We start from the raw sequence: 12963 nt of genomic DNA, 5'->3' as shown, positions 1-12963 counted from the left end.
GCTGCTTTCCGCACCCTGGGGTGGCGTCTCCCCGTCTGTCGGTGCGCCGCATTAGGGCGCGGACGCGTCTGGCGCGGGGAAGCCGAGACCCCAAACCCTGCTGTGTTTCCACAGGGGCAAACCCCCACCCCCTTCGCGGGCTCGTCCGTCTCTAGGGTCCAGCCGGACGGTCGTGGGTGGCGTCCAGTTAGCGGGGCGGGGTGCTCAGCGGGGAAACTGGGAGCCGAAGGCTGCAGGTGGGGTTGTTCTGCGAGACCGGGGGTCGGGAGCCCGTAGGGGTGAACGGCGGCTGTTTTGCAGACGGGATTTCTTCCCCACGCGCGCACACATGACATTAAGCCGCGTTAGACTCGTGGCGTCGGGGAAGTTTCGGAGCTGCTTCACCCGCCGGGTGTTTCTGGGCTGCGATCGGTTGTGGGAGCGGGGGGATGGAAGAGCAGAAGGACCCTCGCGGGCGTTGGGCTTGTTCCCCAGTGCTAGTAATGGTAGGGCACCCCTCACATCTTTACACGGCTTGTTTTTCTGATGGGCCAGGGGGATGGTGCTGGGTAGTTACGCACCTGCCCTCTGCGCAGTGGGTTTCCCTCGAGCCCCTATGGGGCCTTGCACGTAGGGGCTGGGAGGCAGGGTGCTGCAGCAATGCATCCCTCTCCCATGGGTTTCTCAGCTGTGCGGTTAAAGCTTGGCTTGTCTGCGAGGCCTGGGTTGCGTGACGCGGACACGCGGGGTGCTGGGGTGCTTTATTCGTGCGAGGAACACCAAGCAACGCATGGGTTTGCAGGGCTCGGACTGCCCTGAGGTTTGGGAGTGACCAGCACCCGCGGTGCACCCTCCAGCACCAACCTGGGACTGAGCACGATGACAAACCGAGGAGGGAGAGGTTGGGAGAGGCACCTTATTTACCAGAAAACATGTCTTCGTCCTTAAAATCATGTAAAAAGCCCCGAGTCCAAATCTCCCTTGATTTGCGTGCCTGCTTTCCAGAAGTCAAACTTCAGCAGGGACGTTCGATTATGCTCCGGTGAAGCGACTTGGGGGATGACTCTCTCTCGACAGGGAAACTAATGTCTTGTGCGTAACGCATTGGCTTGTTCGCTACAGGTTCCACGTTTCCTCCTAGATTTTTTTATTTAGTTTTTAAAAAATCGACGCGTCTTAGCTCTCTGAGCAAAGATGTGCGTCTTCCTCTGGCAGCTCCCTCTGCATAGCTGGAATATGAAGGCCAAGGTCCCCCTGCGCTAGTAGGACCTGAACATCTTCGGCAAAGAGCGCTTTTGTCGGTGTAAAGCATTTTGCCAATTCTTTTTACACTCTGATTGTAATGTCGGCCTATCGGGAGAGGCCTCTTCGTGTGTCGGCGGCTTGGGGGACCGCCCTTCCCGGTGTGCCTGGTGAATAAATGGATGAGAGGTCTGTGCTTTGAGTCTGCTCGCTCCACGGTTAACGTGGGATGGCCAGAATTGGCGGCTGGATGATTCCCCAGTTTGAACTTGGGTCTGCAGATATTTTGCTTGCTGCTCAAGACCCATGACAGGCCTGATATCCCTGCCCTGTGGATAGTCCTTTGGATTGATTTCCACCCCCCACCCCACTTTAATTGGGATTTCTGCAGGAGCAAAGGTCTCCTTAGCCTGAGTCCAGTGGCAGAAGGGGCTTGTTTCTGAGCAAGGACATGCAGGGGTACTGAGCTGAAAAAACCCCCGTCTTTGGAGGCCGGCGTTTTGTGTCGAAAGGCCTGTGGATGCAGAAAATCGGGGAGAATGTGTCTGTGTAATCCGATCTGCTCTTGAAAGCCTGGCAGAGGGCTGCGTGCCGCAGACATAAGCTGTGTCAATAAGAACTCTGTTCAGGCTCTGGGAACGGCCTCGTGATCACGGCTTGATTGGCAGCCGGCCGAAGGGAGGGCCTTTTCGGAGAAAGAGGCGAGATTTTGGCGGCACTTCTGACCGAATCGGCTGCCTTTCCTGACGCCTGCTTATTGTTCTTTCTCAACTCGGATTTGCTCCGGAGGCTTCCTGGGCGCAGCGAGGATTTCGGGCGGCGATAACATGAGTGCAAAGAGGGCTTCCTGCCTCGCCGCGCAGCCCCTCGGCCCAAGCAGCTCTTGGGAATGAGAAGGTGACAGATTTAGAAGAATATGAGGTAGGAGCTCGACACTGCCGTGTGTGGGAGAGCGTCTTCGTGCGCGCGCACGGGGGCAGGATCGCAAATGTGCTGTACAAAATGTCCTCAGAAAAGCCGTAGCCTGTGCTGTACCCAGTAGATCAATCTATCTATCTAGCTAGCTAGCTAGCTATATATATCTATAAATATCTCTAGATATATAGAAGGATATAGATAGATAGATCTATATAGATATCTATCTATATATAGATATATAGGTAGCTATCTATATAGATCTATCTATTTATATGTCTAGATATAACTAGATACCTATATAGATATAGATAGATATCTAGACATATAGATAGATATGTCTAGATATAGCTAGATACCTATATAGCTATATCTATCTGTATGTCTAGATATCTATCTATATAGATATATCTATATATAGATATAGAGAGAGAGATGTATAGGTAGCTATAGAGATATACGGCTACTCCCTCGTGCTCGTTCTTTTTAGCTTTTCCCCCAGAAAAGCTGTGTGCATTTTGGGGTGAGATTCTGCCCGCCCTGATGCCAGCCTCAACCTGGTGGATCTCGCTTAGGACGCCAGACCAGAACCTGGCCCGTTCCTGCTGGGAGCCAAAAAAACCTTAAAAAACTCAGGTTCTCTGTTATTAAATATTTTACTACCTGATGCTTGATCTTTTCAGGTCTTGTAGCGATAGCTGCTTGAGGTAATAAAAATAATAGTTGCAAACCTTCACAAAAGCCGGATTTTAATTTGGGGGTTGGATGGAAAGGCTTCGTTTAGCACGCGCTTGTTGTCAAGTGCCGGTTTTGTTGCATTGTGTGGCTGGTGTGTCACGTTTTGTTCTGCTGAGCTTTTAACGCCAGCGCGTTTGGCACTCGCGGTCGGGTCGTTTGTGAAGAGGGCCCTTTTGGTGTGGCCGGCTCTGACGATGGGTACTGCAGACTTTGGGAAATAGCGGATTGCGTTTTCTTCAAGCCCCAGCTCCGGGAGTCAGGTGACTGCACACAGTTCCTAGCTTTCATTTAGAAGAAAAAAACTCAGGTTTCTAGTCCTTTTAACAGCAGAGTAAAACTTGAAAGCTTTGTCTTGGATATCAAACAACAAAGAAAAACAGAATCCAGAGCTCATCATTTTGGTTTAAGAGCCCATGATTTATTTTTTTTAACCATTTAAGGCCTGGCTTTTGTCATTTTTCAATCTCGGCCCAGTTTCCCGGTGCCCGGGTCTGCTTCCAGATGCGCCCATGTAGAGTCAGCGGGCAAGATCCATTGCTCCATCGGTTTACTCCAGCCGAGAATCCATCCTCCCAAGAGCCGCGCCATTTGGCGGGCAGAGCAGAGCATGGCTTTTCGGGGATGTTCTCCTTCCTTCCCCTTGCTGCCTTGGACTCGTAAAAGGATTCCCTGTTTCTCGGGGGTGTTCACATCCCGTTCCTCCTGCCCGTGGTGGGACCGGGCTCAGGCCTGGGGGGAAGCGCCCGAGGCAGTCGTGAATCGGGAGAGTCAGCAGCAGGAAACCCTGGGTCTCTGCTCCTGCTCGTACGTTGAGGAGGCCGCAGCTGGGTAATTTGCTTTTACTTCCTGTTCCCAATCTGTTTGGGTCAGAAGCAGCCGTGTTTTTCCATATTAAGACGTTTGGCTTCCTTCTGCAAGGCAGCAATAAATCTGACGCCGGGAACAGTGTGTTTCTTGCATTTCGGAGGCTCTGTATTGCAGCTCCTGACTTAAGTTTTGGATGGCGATGCTATTGTTTGTGCCTTGCTCTTTGCTTTGACCTGCTTTTTGGAGGGGCAGGGCTAAAGGAGCTGTTTTGGGACTGCAGAAAACTCACTTTTTAGCAGAGGCCCTTGGAAATTGCATTGGGAGGGAAGGCTGGTCCTAAGCTTCAGCACTGGAAAGGAGTCGGGATGGGGGAGAAAGGGGGAAATCTGGCTTTTGGACTTAGCAAGATGGTAGACAAGTCCCTTTATTAGTCTGTGCTGGTTGGGGATAATGCCTCCTTCCTTTGCAGGGGTGCTGGACCTATATTCACTAATATTTGCGAGCTGTTTTGTGGTCCCTAGAGATGGAAGGTGCTATAGAAGTGCAGGAGATTATGTCTGTTATTGGGCCACATTCTTCAGTCCTTAACAAAGCAGCACTATCGGCCCATTGCCAGGGCTCCCAGTTGCTTGATGGATTGGTCATTAAAGCAATTAATGGAGATGTGAACGCTGCAAAACAAAAATGGCAAGATTGGTGGACAGGGTGACCTCACCCGGCAGAGCGAGAACAAGGAGCCATGCGTTTCTCTGCTTAGGACCCGACAGAATAGGACTTGCCCAGAGGACTGATCCATCAGGAGCGATCAGCCCTGGGTTTTAATCCCACTCGAATACTTTCTCCGTCATTAGGCTGCTCGTGAAACCACCCGATTTCAAAATAAAGCATCGTGCCCTTATTCAAATTCACATTTATGAATGAGGTGACATCCTTGAGAGCACTGGGTTTCTCTTCATAATAGAGCTTGTCAAAATCTTGACATTTTAACAAAAAAAATCATCATTTTAGTCAAAAAAGTAATGATTTTTTCTTTAAAACATGGGGGGGTTCCAGCAAAATTTGCCCCTCTTTTTAAACCAACTCCTCAGTTCTGGGCTGTCTTCGTGCACAGCAGCAAACCGAACGGAGAGGGCCAAGACCTTTTAGGTAACGTGTTGCTCTTCAAGCATCTCCTCCCTTGTATTTAATTAACAGACCTGTCTTGATTAGAGATGGCTGTGTGAATTTAATGGACCCGTCTTGACTTGTGATGGCTCTACGAATCGGAGCAATGAGTAGTCCAGGTGACATAGCTCTTCACCTGATAACCTGAAGATCATAGGTTCATAGGTATTGGAGCTAGAAGGGAGAGAGATGATCGGGTCCAACCCCTGCCCAAGGGGCAGGACGTCAGACGGCGTCAGCATCCAGATAAGCAAGATCAGATCTGTTTTAGTTAAGGTTTTTGTGTGTCATGGGGGTGGGGGTAGGGGAAGAAGTTGCAGCTCAGCTAACTGGAAGGAGGAAGACCAAAAAACAAGGAACACGCAGATCACATCGACAGGCCCACATATGCCTTCCCTCGCCCCCAACATGCAAAACCCAGGCCGTGTTAGGCGTGTGTTAGCTGTCTGGCTGGTTGAGGTTGATATTCAGTCCTGCAACGATCCCCGCCCTACTCCTCATCTTTGTTACAAGGCTGACTAGCTTCGGTGGCAATCAGGGAGGTGCCTCCGCCTGTTGATCCAGTCCAGAAAAGCCAGCGTTCCCAGGTCGTCTCTGGCGCTGGGTCATTTCCGTGACATCGGCTTTGGCACCGCTGGTCCGGTCCGGTCCCGACGAGGAGCACCGCTGTCTGGTCCTGGAGCTGCTCTTTGCAGGGGCCAGTTGCTCCAGGTGGGGAGTCTTGAGCAACGCGGGATGCTTGGAGTGAGCCCCTTCCTCCCGGTCTGTAGGACGGAGGCCTCCGCACTGCCTTCCTCGTACCTGTCCCCCATTCGAGTTGTCCTGCCTCAGAGCATCCTGTAGCGCCGTCCCTGCGCCCTTTCTGGAGCCCAGGCTCTGTTGCAACCTGTTCTGGTGAGAACAGAGACCAGCCCCGGATGAAAGGGGGTGGGCAGCGCTTTGATTTATGCAGATGTGTTTAATTTACCCTGTAGAGGGTGCAGCGTTACGTCCCCCTGAGTTTTCTCACTCCAAGGCTTTCACTTGGCCAGAAGAGCTGCCAGGACGTAGTCGCCACTCATGCTGGCCCTGCAGCCCTCGTGCCCGGCTGGTGGGCTCCTCCCAAGGCAATGCCCTTTCTCTGGAGGGTCAAGCCAACAAAGTGGTGTGAGGAGCGGTGCCTAGTACCGATTTCTTCTCCGTGGCTGGAAATTAAAATTGTTCTATGTCTTAGTAGAAAGAGACACCTGGAAAAGGAGCTGGAGTATGCTTAGGTGGTCCTCGGTACTGGGGTTTGCTTCGGTGGTCTTCTGTATGTCCAACTTCTGAGCTGTTTGCTGCCAGGTGCCGGAGAGTCGGCTTTAGATTGAAAACCAGCTGGGGTTTGCTCCCAGGGGCTTTGTCATCAGCTGTGTCCAGTTTTCCTCCCTCGGGTGATGCGACAACCCCGGTTCACCATGAAACCTTGCACCCCTGCAAGAAGGGGCATTTGAGAGGGCATGGCCAGTCCGAGGAGCTCCTGTGATGTGCCCTCAACTATTCACTACGTGAGAGCGCCCAGGACCGCAGCTGGATGCTCAGCGCCGGGCAGTATCGAGCAGTTATTGACATCTCTTGGCAAGCTGCTGGCTTTTGCTATTTGTGTCTTTATTTGTCCCCCCACCTTTTCCCTCCATGCAACAGTGTAACTCGGAGAGTAACATATTGATTTAATAAGAGTAATGCTTAATGTATCCGGAAGATGAAGATGAAGCTGAAGCCAAGGGCAGATACATTTTAATCAGCAATAGCTATAAATTTGGATGGGACAGAACAGCCAACCCCGTTGCTGTAGGACTGATTGTGCATTATGGACACGGGTGAAATCAGGACATCCACGGCATGGGCTGCAGAGTCCAGCGCTTTGGGCGGAGAAGCGCGTTTCCTTGCCGCTCGACGCAGGATGGTCCCCGCTGCCCCGTCCCTCTGACGTCCACAATCGGGGTCCTTGCTTGGAAGGCAAAGATTTGCAAGTTCACGTTCCTGGGCAGCGTAGTTATTCAGCTGCCCCCTGCCAGGTTCTTGTAGGAAAACATGGATGGAAACAAGCCTGGGAAGCTCTTTGCGTGGATCTTTCTGATTTTCAGCTGTAAACCCCTGGGGCTGATTCTCTGGTTTAAGACACTGGGGTTGTCATTCTGCGGTGAAAAGCTGGGGGGGTTTGTATGTTGGAGGGGGGAGTTTCTATCACTGATCCATCACCTTTCCGTGATGAAATGGGGAAACCGTATTTTCTTTTAAAAAGAAAATCTTCAGGTGTCTTGGCTGCTGTCGCTGTGCTCCAGGTCCAGTTTGACATTCACTGGTGGCGGCTGTAAAATAATCCCTGATGGGTGCAGTGGGGCAGCTAGGTGACTGGGATCTGGCCTTTCATGGCTCCTGGGCTGGACTGGACGGTCTGGTTTCATTTACAAGTGAAATGAGTTTGTTGCTCTCTGTCTAACCCCTAGTTTGGGCCACAATAGGACCGTACTTCCTGGGTGCTCTGGATTGTCTCTCCTAATCCAGGGTTGAAAGGCAAGGACACTTGGTTCCTCTTGCAACGAGGGAAACGATGCTGGTGACTTTGTTTGCTTCCAGTTGACGGATATCTTCATCGCTGCCATTGTGAGAACAAAGATACCAAGTCACACGGGGAGTTCTGAGGAAAGGAAAAAAGAGGATGTGATTTAAAACCACCACTGAGAAGGTTTGTAAATAAAAGAAACAAAGCACCAGGAACAAAAATGCTCCCTTCCTCCCCCTGCCCCACGAGCGTGTCATACGCAGCCGCAAGGACGCGCCCATTTGTACGAGACTCGGAAAATTGTAACGGGCTACGAACAAAAATGGAAGTGGAATGAATTGCAGCAGCTGATTGTGCATCGTAACGGCGTCCGTTTTGTGTGCGTTTCACGTTAGCAGCTGAGTGCCGTTGGCCATCGCATGCTGTTGAGAAGGGCATGGATTTTTAGCTGTTTCACTTGAGTTTCCCTTTTAAAAAATGGGACTGTCGGGAAGAATAGCTGGTGATTCTCCTTCCCCAGACCTCTGTATGATAACTCTAGATGAATATATTTATTAATACTTAATATATGACATATATCTATATATTAGCACCCCTCGTTTGCTTAGGGAGGGGCTGAGCCTGCAGGGTGCTCTCTGAAGCACTGCAGTGGGCCTCTATTTGACATCAGGATGTGTTGGCATTTTAAGGGCATTGAGAAGTGTGGCTTTCCTTGCGTTTCTCTCAACTGAACCTCAGCCGAGCGGTTTCCGAAAGCGAGTCTCTTGACTTCCATGAGCGAGATCTGGTGCAGAGCTTGCAGGTGCCCCGTGCGTTGGCAGAAGCACCTGTTGGGAGCACCTGAATGCAGCAGCCCAAGTGTTTTTTGGGAAGGTGTTGGCAACCCGCTGAGATGGGGTTGGAGTGGTGTCCCCGCGATGGTCCAGGGAATATGGGAGAAGCAGGGTGGGGGGTTGGCAATACTGAGTAGTTTGGAGAGATGTTAGGGCCTTTCTTCAGGGCCTTCAGAGAGACTGACCTGGGGACTCTTGGGGCAGGGATATGGATCATTAACGTGTGTGTTGGGGGCAAGGGGGCTTGGTGCCGACACCTGCCTTCAGCTGGGATGCCGTCGCTGTGTCTCACCCTGCAGCAAAGCACCCTGCGGTACTCAGCAGTGCCTGTTTGCTGGGTTTTAGTTTAAACGCCTGCAAGAAGGCAACGTTGCTGGTCCAGAAGATGCAGGCACCCAGAGAGTGAGGGGGCATGAGTATGAGAATCCCCCGATTCAGGCAGGGTGGAGCAGGGGGTGGGATCTGGGAGCTTGCATGGGACATCTTCTTGCAAGAAAATGAGTCTTTGCCTTTCTCGCCTGCAGTGTTGCACCCTAGCTAGGGACCTGGCTGGCAACAGTGCCTTGGCTCAATTTTAGCCCTGCTGCATGCAACACGGCTGCACGCGTGGGCTATAAGGCACGCCAGGCTAGCTCACGGTTGTGGGAACCCCTAGTGCAGGAACACGTGGCAGCCTGCCTCGGTCATTCATGAAAGCACCTGAGCCCAGGCTTAAATCCAATTGAAGGCCAGGGAATTAGTCACATGCTTACGTGCTTTTCTGAATCGGGGTCTTAACTGGAATGGTATTTTCCTGGATTTAGATTAGGCCTTTAATTTAATTTTAGGTTGGATTCAGTTCCTTTTTGTTCTTTTTTAACACAAGGAATTAACTTGAAAAGTGGTCCTTAGACTAATACAGTAGGTTTTCATTGGATCTGTTTAATTTAGTTTTTACTGTGTCAGTGTTTCCATATAAATTGTATCTTAATAGGATCCCTTGCTAATGCCATGCCAGTGGTAATCTGGCATCTTCAGCTATATGCCCTGATTAATTCCTCATTGTAACATTGTGATCGGAGCTTTGCATATGATTGATTTAGCAGGTTGGTGGCTGAACTGAGAAATCGGGGGCGGGGAAAAACCCTGAACTTTCAGTTCGGAGCAACCCCCAAATGAAAATGGTTTGATTTCTTTTTTTCCCCACCAAAACAAGCACCTGCCAAATATTTGTTTCATAGTTTTAGGGTTTATTTTTCCCTTTCTCTTTTAGCCATAGCTAAGTTTGGTGTTTGAGGCATTGTTTCAAAACAGGAGGTTCAACCGCCCCTTTTCAAACACGCTGAAACAAAACATTTTGTCTTTCCTGAATTGCTTGGTTTTCGCAGTGGAAACCTCTCACAATTTGAATTCAGTTTGTCCCACCCAAATTGCATTTTTTTGGAGATGAATAAATTGCTTTCCAAAATGTTGCCCGGCTGTAATCGTAGCAGGCCTTGCATGTTATAAGCCCCCGTTATTTTCCAGATAACATGTTCTGCACGCTACTTCTTCAGCCTATTTGGGTCAGATGCCCGGTTGTATGAGCTGCAGGAGCCGCGTGGACTTTCCTGGTACTCGGTTGCTAAACACCAGCTGAGGAGCTGACATTTACTTTCTCTCTGACTTCCCATCTCTATCCCTCCAACACCAATTTACTGCCTGTGGACATTTAGCCTCTCATCCAAAGCTCAGGGAAGGTGCAGAGGACCCCTCTTGGGTGCCATGGCTTGGAATGGGGGGACTGAGGTTTTAAGGCCATGCATATTTTAAGCAGAGGATGAGCTGGGAAATGTAACTTTGCAAGAGTTATTAGGGAAGTTCGTCACGCTGTCCAGCGCTGTGGTTATTGGAAAGCACCCCAGGCCTTGTGGGGTGCATTGTGCTGCTCTGGCTTCCAGCCCAGGGGACACCAGAAGCACATGTCCTTTGATGTGTTGGAATAGCGGCATTTTCCTCCTTTTGCTCCTTTCCTAGCAGCGCGAGAAAGCAAACAGCAGTTCTCTAGAGATGGCTTCCCCATTTCTGGCTCCGAGGTGGGGCAGGGGCACACAGGGTGAGCCACAGTCCAGCACTGCCTTTTTAAGTCCTCTCATTGCAAGCAGAGCTCTCCTTGTTCAGGAGCCGTAGCCAGGGAGTGACATAGGTGGGCCCACGAGGGTCCTTTTGTACGTGGATCAGGTGTGGTGCCAATAACCTGGCTCCTCCATTCAGGGAAGCTGGATAGGAAGAGCTGGGGAATGATTTCAGCACGGTGCTGGCACAGTAGCTGGGGAACTGCCTCATCTGTTCGCATCTTTGTGCCCTGCAGCTTGTGCTTGGAGTTTGGATTTACCTCCCTAAGTCCTAAGTGAATGTCTTGGTTGGCTTTTCTCCCAGATGCAATAGAGTGTGCTCTGTGTGTGTGTGTGTGTGTGTGTGTGTGTGTGTGTGTGTGTGTGTGTGTGTGTGTAGATTTTATATGCACACACACCTACATGCATACACACACACACACATATACATATATTTACAAAACACCTTTCATAGACAAGCCTACGAACTTCACTTCATAAATCTACTGGATACAAAAAATCATGGACTAAATGTAGACATTGGATTGATGGCACATTATAACCTGCCTGACATCCAATAATACCAGGTAACTTCTCTACATTTTATCAGCTACATTCTTTCACCAGGTCAACATTTACCGCCCCCCACCACCTGTCTTGCACCTGTTGTCTCTGATGCTCGCTGCCAGCATTTGCATTTTCACAGACCTGCATTATGCATATTGGCTTAAGCTTTTGTTCCACCCAGGAGAGCACACAAACACCAGCAGACTCTCCCTAGGCCTGAAGAAGGGTGTGCCTGAAAGCTTGCAAAGAACAATTTTTCCAGCTATTTAGTTGGTCTAATAAAAGATATCCCATTTACCCAAAGAACCTTGTCTACCTACATATACACACACACACACACACACACACACACACAAGTGGAGTAGTGCATTCTATTGCACTGAAATGTATGTGTATATATATGTATGCGTATACATATGCATGCTCGCACACATGCATGCATGCACACACATACACATGGAAGTGTGTGTGTATATAGTATCATATATTTTTAAAGAACTCTGGGTTCTGGAGAGCCCTTAGTCAATAAACAGTGGTGTTTGCACGATGTGATCAAAAGAGCATCTCAGAGCTGTGGCAGCCTCGGGATTGAGGGCGTATAGACAAGCCCGCGCTGGAGACCCGGCACGTTCTCCATGCCCTTAAGGTAAAGGATTAAGCTTGCAAGCAAAGGAGCAGGGTCGGGGCTAGACCAAGAGGGAGGCTGTGGACTCCTGCCAACAGTGTCAGTCAGATTTTTCTGTAACAGCCTCCTGGACATGGCAGTTGCGTTGACTTAGCTGAAAGCAGGCTGACGTCTGCAGGTCAGGCCTGATTAAAAGGGAACAAGGGTGAAGAAGAGCTCCGCGCAGCAAAGAGGATTTAGAGATGATGGCTGGCAGGGGGCTGCACTTGGCCTTTCCCTTTGGAGTTGGACTCTGGCCCTCGCCGCCTCCCTCCCTTGCTGTGCCCTGCATCCTTCGCTGCCTCTGAAGCACTTGCAGCCACCGCTGACTTCTCTGCGATTTGGGTTCCTTGGGTGCAGCTGCTCGGCCTTCTCCTCCCACCCTGCTGGTCTGTGGCTTCAGTCAAATGTCTTTGGCTGAAGCCTTGGCCTTCAACTTCCTCCAGGCAGCTGTGGCTTCTGGAGCTCCTTAGCCGGAAAGACAGCGGCGTCCTCTGGCCTGCTGAAGGGTTAGACATGCAGGCCTCTTGCTCAGTGCTGGATTAAGCCCCGAATCACTAAGGGCAACTTGTGAGAGAACCTCTTTGCAAAACCTTTTTCTGCTCCCGTGGACCTCTCCAAGCCCGCTCGTTACCTTACCCCCGTCTTGTGTCCTCCTGGCTGCTGCTTATGCCTGCATTTCACTGATACGGGAAGAGTAAGGGAATGAAAGTGGCACTCGAGGGTGGGGGAAGTTCCTTTTCCTCTTGCAGTTTAAGCTTTGGGACAGAAAGCAAAACTATGAAAAGTCAGCATCGTTGCCCTTGCAGCCTCCCTCCAGCCTGCAGACCTCCAAGACCTTTGCTGTGGAAGGAGATACCATTATTCCCATTTCTCAGGTTGGGCAGACTGAGGTAGGAGAGAGGATGCCAAGATGTGGTGTCTGGAAGGAGGGCCAGACTCAGCATGGTCCCCACCTCCGTAAATTCATACCCATCTTTGAGAGGGGTGAAGGGGGTGTGATGGGAGTGCTGATTGCTGCAGGTTTTATTTTGAGCCTTTTAGGGCAGCAGAACAGACAGAAAATGCTCCACTGAAATACTTTTGGGCAGAAAACAGCTTCTTTGACAACAGGTGGGGGGGGGGGGGGGCGGGGCAGCGTAGAAAATGTAATTTTTTTTGTTCTCTTCAGAATTTGGGAGTCAAAAAGCCAACTCCCCCGCCCCCAGCCCAACCACTCCCTCTGTGAAACCTGAGGATTTTGGGTTTTTCAATGGAAAAAATTTCTGTGAAAACAAAAAAACCCTTCAGAGTCCAGGATGGTTTGGATCGGGACGGTCCTGCCTCAGACAAGGGGTTGGACTTCTGGACGCCCCTTCCAGCCCCACTTCTCTCTGACTTTATGGGTTTATGGTGGAGGTAGAATAGCCTTTGCTGGGCCAAATTCATACTTAGCTGTTTCTCCAGGATCATAATTAG

General features: G+C 50.5%; 1 protein-coding gene across 9 annotated transcripts in view; it reads left to right on the top strand.

The window, feature by feature from the left end:
• The first annotated feature begins 1760 nt into the window (after positions 1-1760).
• Positions 1761-12963, top strand: part of MBNL3 (muscleblind like splicing regulator 3) — a 94435-nt gene continuing 83232 nt past the window's right edge. For 4 of the 9 annotated variants that reach the window (XR_003094252.1, XR_003094251.1, XR_003094250.1 and 1 more), the window contains exon 1: positions 1761-2142. The gene's annotated coding sequence lies outside the window, so the exon portion shown is untranslated. The remainder of the gene's footprint in view (positions 2143-12963) is intronic. The other 5 variants (XR_003094253.1, XM_025205040.1, XM_006024453.3 and 2 more) reach the window with 5 other exon arrangements.

This window comes from Alligator sinensis, unplaced genomic scaffold, assembly GCF_000455745.1.
Source record: "Alligator sinensis unplaced genomic scaffold, ASM45574v1 scaffold1059_1, whole genome shotgun sequence".
In the NCBI taxonomy this organism is placed as follows: domain Eukaryota; kingdom Metazoa; phylum Chordata; order Crocodylia; family Alligatoridae; genus Alligator; species Alligator sinensis.
Note: the sequence above shows the minus strand (reverse complement) of the source record. Positions and strands in the feature narration are given on the sequence as shown.